This window comes from Acanthopagrus latus, chromosome 12, assembly GCF_904848185.1.
Source record: "Acanthopagrus latus isolate v.2019 chromosome 12, fAcaLat1.1, whole genome shotgun sequence".
Classification (NCBI taxonomy): Eukaryota; Metazoa; Chordata; class Actinopteri; order Spariformes; family Sparidae; genus Acanthopagrus; species Acanthopagrus latus.
This window is the reverse complement of record NC_051050.1, coordinates 7,237,353-7,259,294: the sequence shown is the minus strand read 5'-3', so window position 1 is coordinate 7,259,294 and position 21,942 is coordinate 7,237,353. Positions and strand designations below refer to the sequence as shown.

Below are 21,942 nucleotides of genomic sequence, written 5' to 3'. Positions count from 1 at the left end.
CATTGCAATAAAAGTAATTAAACCATTAAACTTACTTACCTGGCTCAAACCTTCTTAAATCAGAATCAGAATCAGAATCAGAATCAGAATCAGAAAAAGCTTTATTGCCAAGTACGATGTTACACATACGAGGAATTTGTTGTGGTGATATTGGTGCATGCATCAAATAACTATTAAGTGAAAATATAACAAATTAACAATATAAACTATTTAAAGAATAGAAAATATAACAAATTAACATTAACAAATTGTTGAATTCCATGGCAAATTTTTCCATCCCAAAAATTTGTTGTATGATTTAGGATGGGTCGCATAATGGCATTTAACATTAAGTTCATTGACCACCAAACTCAGTTCCACATTAAATTGCTGGGTTGTCCAACATGATAGCTAACTTAAGCTAACCGCATTAGCAGGGCCAATATTAGAATTAGGTCTTATATTAGAAATTTACATAAAACGTTAGATTACAATCACAACTGGGAAATTATATGTGAATATACTCCCTCATCAGACTGTACAGTTTGTTCAGTCAGTCATTGTTATTCGTTTTGGTGTTAAAATTACTTTCATTTGATAGCGTGTTCTGTTAGCAAATAGCTTTTAAGCTTGCTAGAATTACTTACAGACATGTGTTTTAGCTAACACTATGTTGGTAAAGATGGAATCGCCAGTTAGTGCTGCCATCATTTTGTCACTCAGATGGTCTTTCGTAACGTTTTAAATCCAGTTAACTGGATAAAAGTCAAACCTGTGGACCTAGCGAGGACCTGTGCGCTAGCTGCTACTCCGCTGCTAGCATCTCACAGCAGCTAACGCAGCCGCCTTTCAAATTGAAATGTCCAACAACATCAAATAATTGAGATGAAACAGAGGTAGAACAGAGGTCTAAACTCAACTGTGGCAACAACAAAATGCCACTGTGTTCCTTGAGTGACACGCCGCCGCTGCATTAACCCTCCCTCATGAGAGAGAATTATTCACCAGTGCGGAGCCAAACAATGGTGGCCACCTAACTTTCAAGCCTCAGCCCGGTCCCTCTGCACCCCCCCCCGCCCTCATCAGCATGCATTATTCTTTTTTGGGCGTCTGTTCACATTGGCTGTCGAGTGCACTGTGGTTGGCGTAGCCCGGAGCTCGAAAAGCCACATCACACATACAGCACACACATTTTCCTCACTCTTGACGCTCTCTCGCTCGCTGTCGCGGGGGCTGTTAACAGTGCTTTCAGAGTCAGGGAATGTGAAAATATTCAGCGAGAAGCGGTGGGGGGGGCAAGATGAGAGAAAAAAGAGGGTGGGGGCTTGGAAGTGCAACGCCACACTGGCTGCCAGCCGTTGTGTTGCCGATGTGTCTGGCCGTCCTGAAAGGTTAACAGGCACCAACCTCGCCTCCGTCCGATGTGACATGACACTCTCCCCACTGCCGTCACCCGGGTTTGATGTGTCGGCCTTTCACGGTTCATGAACTCGGGGCCATGGGAGGGATCTTTCACTTTCTGTTGTGTAGGACATCATATAGAGTGGCAGCACAAAGGGGACCCAATTTATTATATACTGGATTTTTGCCCCCTTCTGATCTGTCACACACAGACACACGCATGCATTAAGGAACATGCACACACACACACACACACACACACACAGAAGCACGCAACAAACATTCATACACATGCACCACACAATTGCATTTGGTCAGCCCCCCCGCCCCAACACTGCACAGCAGGAATGCATGAATGTCTCCCTTCATTAATAAGAAATGAGTCCCTTTTTGAAGTGTGGCTGTGGGCTGTCAGATCTGAACTGACATAATCATCCCTGAGAATAACACCTCCTCCTCCCACCTTTTAACATACACTCCCACACATTCGGGCTCCCTCTGTGCATACGGGAGCGCTGCAAGAGGGCCCCGCTTACCCAAAGGTGTCCTCTTAATGTGTAATCCAAATGGCCTTTATCCAGTTGCTGAGAACGCACTGCACCCCAGCGCCCCTGTTATCCTTTGTAGTTTTTTTATTTTCTTTTTTTATTTTTCCCAACTGCATATAAGGTGGGGATAGGTGTGTGTGTGTGCTTTGTTTTTTTTTTCTCTCTCTCTCTCTCTTTCTCACATTTCCTGCAACCACTTTGAACCGCGTGATAAATTCACAGTATGCCAGCAGAATAGGATATAAAAGGAAAAGAAATAGAAAGCATTTATTTTAAACTAGATGTAACCAAACCCTGTAGGCCTTACAGCTGTTTTATTTATTTGTTTTTTGTTTCATTATCATCATTTTCAGGCTATAAATATTACAATCTTAAATACAGTGGGGTGACACTGCACTGCACTGTATGTAAGCGCTATAAAATTAGCAAAAGGTTGAGCGAAAGGACTTCACTAGGCAGGGGGAGGGGCTCTGTTTTATCTTCAAACACATTTGTTCCTACATACATGTGATCTGGTGTCACATGATGAAGATGCTTCGCTGAAAATATTCTGGATTTAAGCCCCTGGTGACGCCTCCCTGCCCCCAGCGAGAGGGAGAGGATCCCCCTCCACGCCTCACAGATTTGATCTCCCGTAGCGTGCTGTGAATCCCCCCTCTGGTGTGATACAGTACTCGCTGGCCCTCTCACCTCCGCAGTGTGAGTACGGTGTGGTGGTGGTGGGGGGCTTTCCTGTCGGGTCACACGTTGATCTGTTGAGTTGAATTTAGAGGTGATGTAACATGCCTGTCACACAAAAAATAATTCAATACAATACGTCGAGGAAGTCGTTATTTCTCCCCGTGTTCTCATTCATGTGAATATTGGAATTTGAGACAGAATTTAGTGTATAATGAGCAGCTCATTTCCTCATTTCTCCCACTTTTTTTTTAGAATCACCCAGTATCAGAGGAGGACATCATTTACAGTCAATGATATGTAATGATTTGGGGTCTAGATGAAGATGAACTTGACTTCTTTTTCACCTCCCCTCAGACCCCCGGCTCATTTCACACCTCCTTGCAAGGCGCGTGTCAGACTGGTCGTCAAATATGTCCCTCCTCCTCCCTGTCCTGTGGCTTAAAGATGCGCTTCCTCCTTTCCTCTGACTCTCTGCTCTGAATGTGAAGCTGTGGCGATACCACCCGAGTCACCGTTTGCTCAGTAAACCCTGCAAATTAACAGTCTGGTGCACCGACGCCACGATGACAAAGTATATTGACTTCACTGACTGAGTTTTTTTTTTTTTTAATCTTGTCCAAATACAGATTTCTTGCTCCCCGAGTGGAGACGCATTTGCACATCCATTTGTCTGTGCGTGTTTTGTACAAGTGCCCTTACAAGCAAGACGTGAACATGCCCATCTGTAGGCGCAGATGGAAACACACTCACTTCTCACACACCCAGTATGGGCCATACAACCCACGCAGGCGTGAGAAAAGACAGCTTTTGGAGTTGATTTATTCCCTCGAGCTTTTTCTAAACTTAAATTGTGCTCTATACGTGCCCAGCTTTAACCGAACCATAACATCCTTCAACTGCAGCAAGGGCCAACATTACTTTAGTGAGGATTTCGAGGTAGTGGTATTTGCAACTACCCCTGTAGACAATTAAATGCTGCTACCCTTGATAGTCGGCTCAAGTAATACTGACATATTAAAGATTACTTTTGTTTTTTGTCAGTGTGCACATTTAATTTGTGTAATCAGCCCTGAAATGTCCTGTCCTCCTCTTCAAATGTTGTTAAATAGTGGCCAAATAGTGAATTAAACATAGGTATTAAATATAGGTATTTGACAATTGCATGTTGAAGAAATCATTAATTACGTTATTAGCATTGTTTAGCATTTTCTTGTACATTTTTGATAAATACTGAGTAGTTTATCTATGGACACTAACTTGATGGATCTTATAATGTCACACCTGTTTTTTTTATAAACCTTTACAACTGCTTAATAAATGGTAATAACAGTGAATTAACTATTAGCTGCAGTTTAACAATAAATTAACCATATTACTAATGATGATTAATATAAAATGCTTCAAATAGTACTCAGTTTTAAACATTTTCTGAGCATTTTCTCACTTTTAGACCAGTTGGCAGGTCTTAAGTTAAAGCTTCCTGTTAAATGTCAGAGAGATGGGCAGCTAGTGGTGATATTGTGACGAATGGATCTCAGGCTGGATGTGTGCTCAGTACCACTGCAGCGATGACAGAGTGCTCAGCAGTAGTTTAAACCCAAGCGGTTGCCTCTGTTAACAAGCCACAGGAACACACGCTGGTGCAGGTGGTTCAGTAGTCCTCACGCATGACTTACAGGAGCGTGTTTCGGTTGAACAATTGAACAAGAACATGCATTAGTTATATGAAGGGTTAATATTTTGACTGACTCATTAACACAAACAGATTAGGTCTGATTTTTTTTTCTCTCTACATGGCCATAAAAAACAGTGCCATCTTTCACATGCAACCCTGGTGGCATATATGTTGCACATTGGGATGTGTACTCCCCATCTGATGGTTCCCCAGCTCGTGTTTTTTTTTTTTTTTTTTTTTTCCGAGCATCGAACAGCTCCCAGGCAGATAGGATACATTACTGTCCTCCTACCCGCTTCCTGTGCCTGGCAGCTCTATGGGGGCCTGACTGTGATTGACATGCCTGTGGACAGTCCATGCTGATCCTGTTACACCCAGCACGTATTTGGGGCTTTTATACAAACGCATTCACGAACCGCTGACCTGACAATGAAGGTGTTTGTAACCCATGTGGTTAGCGTCTGCGGTCTATGGATACCCACATCCCCTTTATGCGGAGCCATATGGTTCTTACGGAGGCAGGAAGCAGCCACGAGACACACTGTCTTGTTGATCTCTTGAATAATGTAAAGGTGGGGTAAAGCAGATTACTTGTGTGGATATTAGAGGATGTCTAAGACCTTGAGCTGCATTAAGTCAGTTTAAATATTCAATCTGGCTTTTTCATTACATTCGCTGTGTTGCAAACCGCAGGTTTAATCATGATTTGTCTGCCACACAAGTCTTTGGTGATGTTTTTATATCGCATCATGTTTGTCGACTCATTGAATGTCTCGATGAATTTTATTGTGTATAAAATTAATTTTGACACCACCCAGAGATTTCTTTTATTGCTTGTATTGAAAAAAACTGTTTGAAATCTAATTCCGGTGACCTTTCTTCTTTCATTTGGCAATTACGGACTATTAGCGGCTGAAAAAATGGACGTCATACTTTGTGTTTTAGTGTTCTTTCCTCCCCCCGTGTTTCGACAACGGTGCCTTTTCTAGCTGTGATGTGTTTCATTGAACATTAGTAAATCAAACCACGGTCCTTTAACTTATCGCACAGTCCTCTTCTCAGATGCCGGCGACATACGTGTGCTTGCGAGGCGACCGTTTTCCATTTGTCAGCTCTTTGTGAGGCTGTAATTGGCATCGCTCTCGGTACGGAACTGTAGGTCTCACCAGTGAATATTTCAGCGCCACGTTTCTAAAATCCCCCTTTATAGTTGCCTCTTCTGCAAAGTCATTAAAGTCTGAAGGATTATGATTATGTTCTCCGTTCAGTAATATGGCATAATTCATGATAATTAAGTTCCAATGAAAGAGCTTCCAATTTGTGAGAGATTGGGATTCATGAATATACCCGTCTAGTTTTGATTGAAAAAGCATGCTGCTGCGATTTTGAGCGGCTTCTTTCAGACTTTAGTCTAAAAAGAATGTTTTTGCCAGTTTGTTGATTGATTGATTGATTGATTGTTTTCACAAAAATGAAAGATAGCAGAGTGCCTAGGCCTCCTGTTTACAAGAAACCAAAAGCACAGATGCAGCAGTAAACACTCTGGTTTCATAACAAAATTAGAAGGGCACTAAGTAGAGCACGTACGTCCGCCAAGGCCTATATTTAACTCTGCAAGATCCGGATCATCATTTTTAATAGGATCTGCATCGAAATGTTCTCAGTCATAGATAGCAAAATACGCCAGATTTTCATCAAGATCCATACATTATAAATTTATTAAAAACACCCTATCTTGCAATGCTAAAGAAAATGAGATAAAGGTCTTGGAATGTCTCTCCTTATCCGGATCCTCGACAAAAGTTACTGGGGTCTTCTCTGGGTTGAGACCCATCCTTATCTAAGTTGCATGGAAATCCGCCCTGTAGTTTTTGTGCAGTCCTGCTGACAAACCAACCAATCAGCAAATGGGCATGAAAAACATAACCTCCTTTGTGAAGGTAATGACAGGTTATTTTGTAGCTCGGTCTTAGATATTATGCCTTCTCTTCGGAGCCTGTCAAACAAAATCTGCAATGAAAAAGGTTCCCTTGCTGATGCACTACTCAAGGTTTTCATAATCATCCAGCTACAGGAAGTCAGCATAAATGGAGCACATTTTAAGTGCATTAAGTGTATCATATCTGGACTGCAATACAGAAAATGAGCCATCTCTCTCATTCTCAAGTCTGTTTGTACGGACAGTGTTTCCCACAGAACGGCTGTGTGTTTGATTAGAATGAGATTCAAATCACAACCAGGGCATTAACAGGAGTGATGTAATACCAGAGAGAGTCTCTTTCTCTGCAAATCATGTGTGACTGACAGTAGATGGAAAGGAAAGTGCAAGTGTATTGATTGTGTTTAGCCTTGTTCTCTTGAGCAAATAAAAATGATACTACAACATACATACAGCTATACTCGGGCAGCTGGTTTTTTTTTTTGTTTTTTTTTATAACCGGGCAACCCACAGAAGTAAAGTATATGTGTGGGAAACAGTGCATTAAGTGCTCGGTGTGGGCTCTTTGTAGGGGGTCAAGCTTGTCAATATTTGGTGTAAGGGGAGATACCTAAGTTCTCTCCAGACATAATTTACTTCAACATGTAATGGTGACATCATATTTGAGTAATCATCACTTGAAACCGCTCTACCCTTTTAACAAAAACAGTGTTTTCATCAAACAAGATCTTAGAAAATAACCTTGAATATCTACTGATATTTTTGCTCCAAAAGAAAATAAACTCTGCACTTCACTGTCTCACAGCTTCTATATGTGTGTGTGTATATATATATATATATATATATATATATATATATATATATATATATATATATATATATATATATATATATATATATATATATATATATAGTTCAGACATTTAGCTGCAGCTGTGAATGCAGTCTGTCCTGATGGGTTGGATTGCTCCCTGTTGCCTCGTGCTCCTCTTCATCAGTCAGCAGCATTAGGTGTCCCACAGACAGGGTCTTAATAGCAGCGGAGCGCAGGGGACAGGGCCTCTAATGGAAACCCTTTGTCCACTTGTCACTTTCACTGCTCCCATGGAAACATCCTGCCGGCCAATCAGACGAACCCTTCAGGTAGAGGCCACTGCGCTCCTGTCACTGCTGGACTAAAGGCATCTATCACACTGAACTATCCACAGTTGCTCTCTTTATCGCTCACTCAGTTTGCTTTACCAGTCAGGGATCAACTTTGAGCACATTTGCATGGTGTGACAGGTCAATGGAAAATTACCTTTTGTGTCATAATCGAGGAAATATGCTATTAACAAGATTGCCTCCCTGTGTATCCAAAAACGAAAGCAAGGCTGTATTGTTGCAGTATTGAGATATCCTTTGGTGATGCACGGAATAAAAGCCTTAGTCTTTTGATATTCCTTCATGTGGATGCCAGAGTTCGCAGCTTATCCCCTCCCTGAAGTGGATCTGAATACCTCCCACTCGACTCTCTACGAGGTGAATATAAAGGTAGCCCTGGCTACATGCCTCTACCCCACTGGGTAAACACTGCGGTGTGTGATAAGGGTTTTATAGAGAAGGGAGTGATGGCAGAGTTGGGAAGCGGCGAGGAAAAAAAAATAAAAAATAAAAAAGAGATCATCTGTATCTCTGCGCTCAGCCGCAGCCAGTTGGTATATAAAGCACCAGTGGGTCGCTGTAAGGATTCATCTCACAGAAATACTACTTCTCTAAAGACCGGGGAGCAGGACTTAAAGTCAGAGGGAGGAAAGTCATCCAGTTGTGTATGAAAAAAGACACCAATAAGCCGTGCACTCTGGAGGGGTGTTAACTGCGAGAATTTTGGAGCGTAATTGTGCTGCAGGCACGTCCATATGAAAATGTTTCAGTCCGACTGTCTGAACAATGGCACTTAATGCTATTATGCTAATTAGTGAAATATCAATGATGGTAATAAAAGACTGCTATATTGAATTAGATTTTTTAAAACTAGATTATGGTTGTTACTTCACCTTAGTGTTTGTTCATGGATGCACATGTACAGTATGTTGGAATGTGGTTGTTGTGTACTGGTGAGGATCATTCCCTCTGTCCGTTAGCAATCCAATATTTAGAGAGAAATTGATCTGCTGCCTCCTACTTTACAAAATTGAAGCCAAAATATCCCACAACCATCGTTTATACAGACACGTTCTGCATAGTGTCACGGCTTGAGAGTTTTTGGTTTGATGACTTCCTGTTTTATTTTGTTGTTATACCCTCTTGTGACTTGTGTTCACTCTCTACCTCCTGCTCACCTGTGCTCCTAGTGTTCTGCTCCCTCCTGTGTTCCTTTGTTGATGTCCCTGACTCATAGTACCCACAGTATTGAGGTCTTGCCCATACCGGGGCTGCTCAGCTGCGAGCAGGGCTCAGCTGTTGAATCTCACCTCCCTTTTAAAGCGTCAAATTACTACTTAAAACCAGGGTTGTCCGAATAATGAACTTACATCACCGTAGTCAGAACAACATGAAACGACACAAACCATCCGTGGGGGAAAATTGCTAAAAAACTTAAGGTGTATTATGATAGGTAAAGTCATCCATACTGCATAGAAAGAATTGTTCCGACTGGAAGAATACTCAAGTTTTTGCTCTCAACTTCTACGGCTTTGTAGAATTTAGCTCTCAAATCAGAAAAAAAGATGTTGATATTTCAGTTATAATGAATCATTGTTCTCCTAAGAGAATAAGAATAAGCACTTTTAGAATGTTGACAGTGCACTCCGGCTGTTACCTGCTGGCAATTCCACTTCAGAAAGTTGAAAAACCAACAAGGGACAGACATGCTGAGATGTACTGATTTATTTCCCCTGAGCTTTCCCCTAATGCAACTTTTATCATCTTTCATCAGTCCCTCTGTCTCTCTGCTGGATGCTCACATCTTTCAAACTCAATGCCCTTAGCTTGTAATGCAGGTTTTCTACATTTGTATTGTCCAAACCCTGCACCCCTGATCACACCATCAGGGTTACTCTCTCAGACGGGTGAGTAGCCCTCCCCAAGAGTAGACCGACTTTTTGTGTAAAATTCTGACATAATTTTGCTTTAAGATAAGCTCAAATGGTTGCATGAGGTGGTGGTTTACACTCCACCTTCCCCAGTTTTTCTTATCTCCTCCAGCAGAGGGGTGTGGGCAGACCTCCCTCCCACAGGCCAGCTGGATTACACATGTTGGTCTAATCCCATTCATTCTCTCTGTGCTCTCTGTCAGAGTGACACGTACTGGACCATCATGTGCTCAGGTCTCACACACACACACACACACACACACACACACACACACACACACACACAAGCAGGCTCAGGTGCCTGCGTCTGATAAGGACTGGATGTTGAAGTATTAGCCTCATCAGCTCAAACCCAACACATCATAGGAAATCCCGTTTCCTCCCATGATCCCCAGTTTGCCCTTATCGCCACAACCTGCTCCAAAGCCTTAAACCCTTGTGTCACATCACGCCCCTAACAGCCCAGTGTCAGGGATCATCATCTGATGTGCACACGAGGGCGGATACATCGGAAGCAATGTTTTAAAAGTTTGTATTTTTCTTCTCTCTGCCCCCTTGTGCATTAAGGACATAAGGGCATGGCCGGGTTATCTAATTTGGTTAAACAACTTCCTGTATGACCACTTGCTTTTTGTTTCGCTATCGCTAATGATATAATTCTGTGTTCTTGTTCTATATATGTGGCATTTTAGCCTCTGTTGTCAAACAACTTCATTTAAAACACTGATTTGATCAAAAAGCTCCATCTTGTCAGAATTGAGTATGCCCCTCTACAATAACAAGGCAGAGGAATTTAAAAAAAAAAGGAAAAAAAAAAAAACATTGAGACATCTCCTGTCAAACCCTCTGCTTGTTTTCTGAATCACATAAATACATGATAAGTTTGCCAAGTAGGAAACTTGAGATTAAAAGCATGTTCAGTGTATCTCAGATCTCTCATGGAAGAAATAATGATAGACTCTAAACTCCATCCGGGCATGTGAGATGCACTCATTGTGTCAAGGATCAGTTTAAATATAACACAGCTGAATGCCCCTTATGTTCATAAGGTAGAAGGTAATTTAATCTTCACTGTGCAACACAGGGTTGCATACCAAAATTGAAGGTCATAAACATCTTCATGCTACATAGATTACAGGACATCCCCAGTTATTTATATGCAAATACACTAAAACATGTAGTGCATTTTTTGAGTTTGCGGAGGGGTAACTGTAAACGGCAACTAAGTGATGGCAGTGACAACATGGTCTGTATCTTCACATCAAAAGTACAACATCAGGGAGACACTGTCCATCCGCTTTGAGCACCGAGCATCAAAGTTGTAAACACAGAGTCCAGCTCTCCTCGTCCCGCGCTCCGTCGGCCTGGAACACAGTCAAAGCGCTACGGCCGAACAGTTTCTGGACTATCTGACAGGTCACAGCCCAGACACGAGGGCAGTATATTTCAGGAACCAAAACATAAATGTGTATATATCTTTTTAACTCACCTTCCTAATTATATCCTTAAATGAACTTCCTCTGAGTCAGTTTACATGTCTGCCTCTGGGTTTCAAATCCTCTGTCTGACATGGTTTGATTATATAGTAACAAATGTGTGGCAGGTGAACCCCGCTTCATTTTGTCTTGTATTTGTGTGGCTTTTTTGTCAAAATAGTACCTGATGTAGTAGTTCTTCCAATTTTTCTTGCAAGATAAACTGTGTTAGACAAAGTGTCTTATATCTGTTCTCCTGTGGAGACATAGTCTGTGGAGTGCCATAGAAAAGAGTGAGAGGTGGAATATGGTTTGTTCAGCCTGTTTTCCTCGCAACTATCACTTTTGCCTTTGCCGCAAAATGTTTTGCCAAAAAACTTGTTTTTTTTAATTGGTTACTTTATCTTTATTGCATTGCTTTTGTTAATATTGGACTGGAGCATACTTGTTCTCTTCTGGGAATTGAGCTAAATCATAATGGGTTTTATTTTCACATTCTTTGCTTGTGGTAACAGCAGTTTTCCTGCTGTGTTTGCCCACCACAGCTGAAAAATGACGAGCAAAGGCTGCGTAATAACTAACGGATTGGCTGAGGGCAGCAGCTGTTTGCTGTTGAGATGTGAGCCAGACAGTGTTGTATGGCAGCCTGACCGGAACTGCTCTGCAAACAAGCGAGCAGACAAAACAAATTATAGCTTTGACAAGCCTAAAATAATACTGCAACATCAGGAGAATCACACGCAGACATGATGCAAGGCATGCATACAGTTTTGAGCAATTAACCAAATGCGAGGAGATGCATGCACATGAGCATAAACAAATGCACGTTCCCCACGGGTATATAGACGTAGAAACCGAAGTGTAAGAGGGGGAACGGTTTAATTTCCCCCCTCAAGTAAAAGAAATAAACCCAGTCTGTTTTGGCTTCATCTGCATGATTTGTTCTTGGTGAAGGAACATATTTTCCCTCTGGCCTCTTGTGAGGAGCAAGAGATAGTTGACTCAGCACTGAATGACGTTAATGATGGTTAAGCTGTCATTGAACTTCAAGACAAATCAAGTGCAGAGTTTAAAATGAATTCAAATTATAGGTCGATTTAGAATGCAGCCTTTTTGTTGCAGAGCTGCGCAGAAGAAAACAACACAAAATCTTGCATGTGTTTTGGATGTTATGCTCTGTTACACAGTGATCGACAGCCAACATGTATTGACTCCCAACCCATTGAATACAGCAGTTTGGTCAGTGACATGAAGCTTCAAACTATGATGCTCTGCCTACCCCTTGAGCATCAGTTTTGCCCTTGAAGGGCTCCGCAAAATAACTTCCAAAATAAAGTTTGGTCATAGTTGGGTTAGGTTTAGGCACCAAAACTTCTTAGTTAGGTGTAGTAAAGGCTCATACTTGGGGTAGAAATAATTACATGCAGTTGTAAGTGAAGTCACTCAAGTGAAATAAGCGATGTTAGTATGTAGTACTTCATTTACATAAGTTAACTTGATAGCATGACATAAATTGAGAACTGTTTACTCCTGACTACTGTTCAAAAGCAAGACAGGGTCCCTTGTCACCAGAGGTCAAGTCCAGCATATGATGCATCCAACTGCCCCAATCACTCCCAAGAAACATTTTTTCTTGCTCTTTATACTTCTTAGTTAGGCTTGTTAGCAAACATGTAGTACTAAGGCTGCTGGGACTGTCTTTCAATCTTTAGATATATTTACACTCAAATCAAAGTTATCCACATGATTCCAAGCCATCCTGAGGTGGACAAGAATGGCTGTACCAAATTTCATGGCGATCTAATGAATAGATGTCAAATTTCAAATTGCGAATGTCTAGATATAATATTAGAATTATTTCATAGGGTATATAACAAAACTTTGACCTGCTGGTAGTGGGACATAAATTGTCAGAGAATGATTAAAGTTAGTTGGACACCATGAATGTTATGACACTCCATTCAGTAGTTTTACAGTCTGGACTAAATTGGTGGGCTGATCATCAAACCAACCAACAGGCGGACATTGTCATCTTTGTGTCGGTATCTTTGCAAAAAACCTGCCAACATACACGGCGATATATGCTGAAATAAAGTCAGCTTGCAAGCATATTGGTTGTGCTCCAACCCAAAGATCCACGCTTCCTCGGAGAGCAATTGAGCCATATTACAAAGCTGGATTTGTCTGTGTTTCAGACCTAATTGACACACCTTGCTTCACTGCACAAAATTGCCTCTTAGCGTCTTTCTTACAGCTGTTTGTCTTCCAAGGCTTAACCTAACCGTCAATGACATAACAGCATTATTCTTGAGGACTCATGAAGTCATAGATTGCCCTGTGGAGAGGCGCTGATGAAACAGCACTGGCAATCTAGGAGGTTGGGCGTTTCTAACAGCTGATCAAAGTGTCTAAAACATGGCTTGGCACTTGGGAAATTTTCATCACAGCAGGCAGTCCGGTCGTTCTAGCATGCAAATGTCAAACACATGTTTTGGACGAGGCAAAAATCTGGGCCAAGCAAAACACGCAAGCAGTCACAAACAGATACGCTCACGCCTCTGCACACTCACACATTTTCTCATTTCCTCCTCTATTTTTGTTTTAGTGGAGCCTTTTCAGCACTTGAGCAGGGGTGTGATTTTTCTCAGCAGTGTGTTGAGATTGTGAGTAATAGTGCAAGGAATGGACCTGCTGTTTTGCTGAAAAAGCAGCAGCAGACAGATTGCACGTCTGATCTCGGCTCATTTCTATCTGCAGGGTAACTTGCAGCCAAAGACCAAAGACAGACCAGAAGTTAAAACCCACCCTGTTTTGATAGTTCTGTAATCAAAAATGTGCCCTGCAGATGAATTTAGTCATTCATTTATCGTTTCTACCTTGTGTTGGCTCAGCTCTCACTTTCAATCACGGATGCGTTTCAGCTCATTGTGAGATAATTTCATGCGTTGTGTTCTGCATCTGTGTTTTTCATGAAAGGTGTCAGCTCAGTTTGGCTCGCAAATTCATCTACAGGCGTGAGGGGTTGTTCTACATCACTTGTTCACACCATTTACTGTTTTGTCAGCCGCCGCTGCGTCCCTAAAGAGCTGTTTTGTTCAAACCTGTGTAAATGCAGGCGTCATCAATGAATTGCCGAGTGCAAAGTTGTCCTGTTGCCATCATACTCACCATGACACCCCTCTAGACAGGTCAGGCATTTCATGCCTGCAGGATGAGATTAAGAGCCAGGCTAAAATGTGAAAGGGAGTTAGAGGGGTTTATTTACTCACCTCTCTGATTTGAGCCTTTGGGCTCCAAGAGTTCCTCTAGCCACACAGATATCACATCGCAGCCACACGCAAGACTTCAATTAACATTTAATTGAACTCTCACCTTTGGGAGTCTTCAGGAAATGCATTTTGACATTTGCAGGAAGTCAGTGCACACACATGCACATAAAGTCTTGGTCTTGATTCCCAATGCTTTTTGTGCATTTTCAGTTTTGCACACAAATCAACCTATGTTGAGATGCAAAAAGTTGTATAAAGTAGTGATAAAAGCAATAAAGGCACAGTTCAGTGGAAACAGACTTGCATGCACAAATGCATGATAATGCACATGTACGTGACTGTAAGTCATTTTGGACTAAAGGATCTGCTCAATGCCCTAAATTTAAATGTAATTGAACATGAAGCATGTGACTTGAACATTCATGGATGAAAAGTGGCAGCAGACCAAAACATCAGTTGTGTAATGTTTATTAAATAGATACATGACATGAACACAAGTGCCATATGTCCATTGTGTGTTCTACATTGTTTTTCGCTGTTTTCACCAGCACAAATTTAATTCCATCATCTTGTTTCACCGTCCTCTTCTGCAATGTTATAATCTCTCCCAACTGGGACTGGTGCCACCTGCTGCACATCTTGGTGAACCAACCCATTATGGTAGTGGGTGCAAACAGGAATTTATTTGCATCTTCACTTGTTGATTGTCAAGGATTGTGGTTTAAAATTGGAGACGTGTTTCTCACATACTGTATATAACCGACCACATATATCTACCTTCATGTTATGATTCAGTTAATTATACGGTTGCTTGGCAGAATGTTACAGAATGTCAGAAACGCCTTTGACAAGAGACTAAGGTAATGTCTCCAGTTTGTTTTGTGGGACTTACAGTCCAAAAAACAAATGTGTTCTATTTACAGTGACATGTAACAGAGAAAAGCAGCAGATTCTCTGATTTGAGAAGCTGGAATGAGAAAATATTTCGCATTTGCTCAATAAAGGCTATTTGATACCTTTTATCAGAATTGCTTATATATCCACAACTTGGTCTCAAGACGAAAGGCAGCTGATGCCAACCACATCTCAACACCTGTACTAGCCACAACTTGGTTTTGTGCCTGGTCAGCGGAGCTCGTCAGTGGAGGGAACTCAGTCCGACTCCTGCTGCTGAGTCACCAAATGCCTGCGAGTTCCTCTCACCGCCCCCTCACTCCCTAAACATCCCACCTACTCGCTCGCCCTCGACTCTCTGAATGCACCGACTCCTCATTCATTACAAATGGACTGGCTGTGCAGCAAATAAGCTGTCGGCATCACAAAAACTGCGGGATTCAATACTGTTTCTGTCGTGTGAAGCAGCATCTTTTCATGCTGTTGTTGTTTGATTTGGGCTAATTTCATAAGGATTGTTAAAGCCGCTTGGCACAGCTGGCTTAAATGTAGATTTACTCAGCGGAGCTATTCAGGCAGCATTTCTGTCAACCTTTAAGCCAAACCATTCAGCTTGGTTTGTGGTGAGAAGAAACGCTGCACGCAAAGCGAGTAAATCCATGGCACCTCCTGCTGTTCTGTTTTACAGAGTGGCCAGACGGCATTAAGACTTGAAGTATCAAGATGTTTTTTTTAGTTGTTATGACTCTGAACCCCAGCACGTTTAGAGTCAAATAACGACTCAAAACTTGTGAAAAAGGGGTTTGGATCTATGTCTAAGGGCTCGTTAACAGATTTTTCCTGTCTCATGCTTTGCTGCCAGTGGACTGTCTGAGCTGAGGTCTTCAGCCCACAGAGATCAGCAGACGTGCCGTATATTATGGAGATGCTCTGGCCTGATTTGTGCTTCCTCTGGGGGCTTTTTGCCTTCGGTCTGGTCTTCAGTGGGTGAAACACATCAGTAAAGCTGTGTATGTGTAGGATTATTGTCCTAATGCTTTGTCTAATCTTTGGGGAATTTCAGGGCTGAGGCTAACAATTTCTGGCATATATATGGGTGCAAATTCTATCAAATGCTATTACAACTTCGAGCTTGCATTTGAGCCTCATTTTTGTAGTCAAATACAGAGAAAGAGGTACCACTCTACATGTTTTTCCTATCACTATTGACTTATCTAAGACTTAGACGCCTGGAACAATGTCTCTTAAGCCCCGTCCCTTCCAGGACCTGTCTCTTCACCGATACTGCATCCTCTCTAGGGCAAGTACACCATCAATCTGTCAGTTCTGGTGTGTGGGAAAAAGTGTAAGCTCATGCATGCTCATGTGAATGATGTTCCAGCCTGGGCGTGTGTGCACACCGATGCCCACATGTCCAAACACCCTGCGACACACAGGCGTACTCACGCATAAGTGAGCAGACCCATGTGCTGTGATTTGGCGTGAAATGGGACAGGTCATGGACGGGGCCGCAGCGCATCGGCAGGTGCTGACCAGGCTGATGCGATCTATAGAGTACAATTTGCACATATTAGCCACAGTTGCCCTTTCTTCTTCAAGCAGCGCGGGTTCAGATCAGATCAATGCGGTGGGTCTCGAAGCTAAATAAGCTCTAGAATTGATCTGGAGAAAACTTGTTCACGTCAATAGCTCATATCGACAGTTGGGGGAAATGCATGGAAATCTGCCTCTCCAACTTTTTTTCCAAAAGGCTTTAGCGGCATGTGCATTATGTTAAGCTAAGCTACATTTTGGGTCAGTGACATAAGTCAGAGCCCTGTACATTTTGTATGTGGGCTGAATGCCCTCTGTAGGCTTACAGACATTCGGTCTGGCTCTGGTGTTAAATGGGGTCTTTGGGTCAGCAGCAGCCGCGCTCTTTCTGCTCCCTCAGGCCAACCCGGAGGCTTTTCTTACTGGGACATACGTAGTGAAATCCCCTGTAATCAAGCAGCTGGAAGGTCTGCTTTGAGGGGATTTAGTGTAGCGTGGGCCGATGCCAATCTGACTGCAATCAGGATTTACACGGGCCCGGCTCCTGATGGCATTCAGCAACTTTCGCCTGAGCTGATGCTCGGAGACTTGTTACAGTCATTCATGCGCTTGTCTCGCACAGCATCGCGGTGTGTCACACACAAGGTACACAAGAGCTCATCAGAGATGTGAGCGTACTCTAACACATGCCGCAGGACCTGCGTTTGTGCTGCTTTTTAAAACTTCTGCTTTTGTCCAAGAGGGTAGAAGCCTGTCTTTATGTTGTATTTGGTTATTAACTTATATATTACTGAATATTTTATTTTATTGAAAAAGTACTCATTTACCACCATTTTAATTCTTATATTTATATATTTTGCATCACTCTCACATTTATGACTATGCTTGGCTTTGATCAGATATTGTTAAATTCAATCTCCTTTCCCATCTGTTTGGCATGGATCCATGTATATTTTGAATGTTTGTCTTAAAGTTTTTTGCAGAACATTTTAAACAAATCTCTTGGGCCAGCTTGAACGAATAAAGGTTAAATGATTTGAATACCTAAAACCTTCCTCTGGGCGTTCACTCAAAGTTTTTTTTTTTTTTTTTTTTTTTTTCTTTTTTGGCACATGCAATATTTTCTGTGAGATGTGCGTGCAAATCGGAAAATTTAACTATGAAAGGGAGCGAAGAAAGAGTGTGAGCAAACAAAAAGGGAAAAAAAAAAAACACAGGAAAAAGAGACGGTTTGTAAAAGACAGAAACTCCCGGAGGCAGTGGGACAGTGGCACACACACACACACACACACACACACACACACACACACACACACACACACACGCGGACGGGCTCAGCCGTCCCTCCTCTGTCTGTCTATTATTGATGTTGGGCACGCAGGGTTCCCACTCAGCCATCTGTTCTCAGCTCTCCCACTCGGTGCCCCTTTTTGCTTCATGCCTACCACTTTGGCAGGCTGGCATAAGCAGAGCAATGCCGTCCTATCAAAGTGTGAACACTTCATGAATATCTCACACTATCGGGGAGTTAGCTGTCGGAGGAAGAGCCGAGAGACAGAGAAAAATGAGAAAAGGCGCTGCAGTGATGCGATGAATCTTTCATTAATTCAGCCTCTTTGTTGGACGGCTTCCAACACGTGCATTGATTTGCGGCGCGAGATATAATCACGTCATGACTGCATTAGATATAAACAGGATTGACGGCGGGGTGTGTTTTTGTGACGTGCCGTCAATAGCCCTCTTCGTGCAAGGTTTTCAGATGTAAATCAAATCACCGGCCCCGCCCTCCCACTGTTAATGGCATATGGCTGCAGGTTTGATTTCATTCGACTCGTAATTGATGACCATGCATATTCAGTCAAGCCCGGTTGCCAGGGGTAACGAGGCCCTTCAGGTCTTTCCCATTGGCTGCGAGGGTGGTCACATGAGGCTTTGCTTGGCCCCCCGGCTGCGACAGAGGGCACATGTGGCCGGGCTGGAGAGGTGTAAGGGTGGCGTGTGTGTTTGCAAACACTTGGCTCGCCTCGCGGTTAATCTGTGGGTGCAGTTCTCATCCCTGCTCCCCCAACCCCTCCCTCACCCACCCGGCCCTGTCCACACGCACACACAGACACGCTCATACGTTTAATGCAGTAAATGGATCACAAAATGTTGCGTGCGAGCATCGCTTAACATGTGTCTTCAGTTTCACTCCTCCCTCTGACTGACAGAAAGGGTCAGATGTGGGTGAGGAGATGCCAGGGGGGTGGAGCAGAGGGGTGGTGATTAAGGTGAGATATTGGTCCGTGAGCTTTGGATATCTTAGCTATCACTCCTTCGCGTGAGTTGTCTTTCCCCTTATTCCTAGAGGGGTGAAAGAAGCTTTATTCTCTGGCTAGCCCCAGCGTTAAGACCCCCCGGGGAGTACGAGATGAGAGGGAAATTAATAATGTGTAGAGACTCAAAGGCTTTGACTGAGCCAAAGGATCAGAGGAGGGTGAAGAGGGTGTATTAGAGGCAGGAAGGGGAAACAGAAACACGGGCAGGGAGAGGAGAGCCCAATCAGGCAGACGGGCCACCTTTGAGGGGAGCAAGAGGAGTGGCATTATGAGGCAGATAAAAGGAGGCAGCGCCCAAAAAAAAAGTGTTTTAAAGAGATCAGCAATCAAAGGGCTACTCCACTGAAAACCTTGAGTATCACTCAGAGCCTCTAGGCCTGAAGGGGGCACCTTCCACATAGCTTTTTTGGGTGGAGAATTTGCCCTGTCATCCACAGATGCAATATGGCCCAACAATGAGAAATGTAACTGCCATTTTGGGCACTCGTCACAATGTGCAAACAAATCTGTACTTCCTCAGCTGCCCCGAAAAACAGATTGCACATTAGCATTTCTTATCAAAGCCAGAGGGAGCCACGAACTGCCAGCACTCCCGGTCTCGAGACGCGTAATGGCGTGTGAGTCTAACATGAGCAGAGAAAAAAAACAGAACAAACTCCTTAATGTTAAGGAAACTTAACAGATTTAATTGTAACAGACTACACTTAATGGTGTGTGGAAGTCACGCTAGCCTGCTAAGCGTTGGCACACTCAAGACCTCGCCTCGCGGGGCCACGCAGGCCTCGGCCCTGCTGTGACCTCTCTGGCTCTGAGCCAGCAGCTCTGCTATCCTTTGAACCTGGACAGACTTTCTGAAGCCGGCTGTGTTGAGCCAGATCTGACCATACAGTAGCTGATCACACTACCCAGTATTAAGTAACGTTTGATGATCTTACTTGAAGACCCATAAGCACTGACTAAAGATACAATATACAATATGGTTGGATCTTGGCTCTCCTCAGTGGGATATATTGTCTGTGTTGTTTATTGTTGCCTGTGGTTGTTATCTGTTTGTTGCTTTCTATGATGGTTGTTGATTGTTGCCTATGACAGTTTTTTGTTGTTTTTTTTTGTATTTTATTGCAGATTTTTACTTCAGACTGTTTATCGTTTGGTGACTTTTGTTGGTTTTTTGTTGTCGATTGTCCTTTGATCATTTGGTTTCCAGTTGCATTTATTGTTGATTGTTACTTTTGATAATGTGTTTTTTTTATCTGTTTGTTACTTTCTATGATGGATGTTGATTGTCTTGTCTGACGATTGTTTTTTTGTTTTTTTGTTTTTAATTTTTAGCAGATTTTTGCCCCAGACTACCATTTAGTTACATTTGTTGGTTGTTGTCGATTGTTGCCTTTGATAATTTGGTTTTCAGTTACGTTCGTTGCTGATTGTTACTTCATTTGTTTTTCGATTTATCTTTAGTTTATCTTTTTGTTACTTCTGTTGATGGTTGTTGATTTGTCTTATTTGATTGTTGTGTTTCTGTTTATTAAAGCTAACAATCAACTATAAATGTAACTGATCAATGGCAACCATCAGCAACAGTCGACAAAAGTATCTAAAAGATAAACAGTCTAAGACATCAATCACCTGATTGATGTCTTAGATTAATGATGTCTTGATTAAACATCAACTGAAGTAACTAAAAGAGAAGCTAAAAACAAGTGATCAAAGGTAACAAACAACTACTTTCAACAAAAGTAACTGAAAGTTAATTCAGCGTTTTGTTATGTTTATGGTGTGTGGAAGTCACACTATAGTGTACTTGGCGTTGGCACGTGCTGCCTCGTCTCGTCGGGCCCAAGCAGGTCCTGCTGTGACCTCGCTGGCTCTGAACCAGCAGCTCTGCTATCCTTTGAACCTGGACAGACCTGCCTGAAACCAGCTGCATTAAGCCGGATCAGACGACAGCTGATCACACCGCCCAGCATTAAATATGAATCGCCACTGAAGACTAAATTTATCTGTAAATCCATGCAAGCTACTTCATTTGCATTTTTGTGTTTCCTTTTTTTTTTTTTTTCTGGCATTTTGTCCATCAACCTCCCACAAAGACAATGACGGCTAATAAGACCAGAAGAAATGGGGCTAATAAGGATTCTGGGGCAGTATGCCATATGTGATCCCTCCCTGCGGCACGGGCAGGTGGGCAGCATGCCACCCAGCAGCACAATGGGTTTATCCACGGTGATTTATTAAACACCCTAACCACTGGCTAAATTAGCTATTTATTCGTCCACTCTACCTTTGTCTGCCTCCCTTTCCTTCGGTCTCTGACTGCAAAGCGCAGTTAGAATATGCGTTAAGGAGGTGTGTAATGGTGGACCTGCCCCATATTGGAACCAATAAACATGAATGCAACTGCCTATTACATGGGTCTTTAGCGACACAGAGAAAAAAACCTCTTGTCTTCCTGTCGAGCGGTAGTCCCCGTCGAGGTTTCTCCCCTCCACAGAGAGGTTTGATTTTAATGAATGTGATGTAGACATGCTCCGCGCAATCCCTCCACCCTCTACACCCGATCATGTTAACTATGAGTACAGCTTGAATAGAGAGATTGCAAGGTTTCAGTCAAGAGGGCTTTAACGCCGGTACTCCACGCTCCTAAAGCGAGGGCTTCTCTTCACCGCAGCCGTTGGCGCCGGCCCATCTTGAACGTTGACACCGCGAGTTGTTAGACGCTGCATTGTGTGTTCAGACAAGGGGGAGTTTGATGAGAGGCTGTGGATGACACACCTGCCGAGGAAGAGGGGGTGAGATAACAATTTTCCCCTCCCTGTCAGGGAGACAGCTGGCATTGCCACGGTGATGCAAGCCGAAATGCACCCAGGAGTGGGTAATGAGGCGTAGGTGACGGGGGTTTGCATTTTCGTGCGCAGGTCTGTGTGTGTTTTAGGACGGTGATTCCCCTCCTCCTCCTGAACTAGCCTGTGTAGACCCTGCAAGCGCTCCATCTGTAGTCCTCAGCCATAAGCCCACTTACGTGTGACTCACAAGCTGCTGTGAAATCAGCTTAAATAGTGGCACACATTTAACCTTCTTCTCCTGGAAAAAAAAAAAAAAAATGAAACAGGACACGGTAAGGAGGTTTGCAGAAAACCTTAACATGGACGTAAT

The 21,942-nt window shown here is 42.9% G+C and overlaps 1 protein-coding gene across 8 annotated transcripts in view; it reads left to right on the top strand.

The window, feature by feature from the left end:
- The window catches only part of vav2 (vav 2 guanine nucleotide exchange factor), a 228,463-nt gene that overhangs the window by 136,666 nt on the left and 69,855 nt on the right, over positions 1–21,942 (top strand). The gene's annotated exons all lie outside the window — the stretch shown is intronic.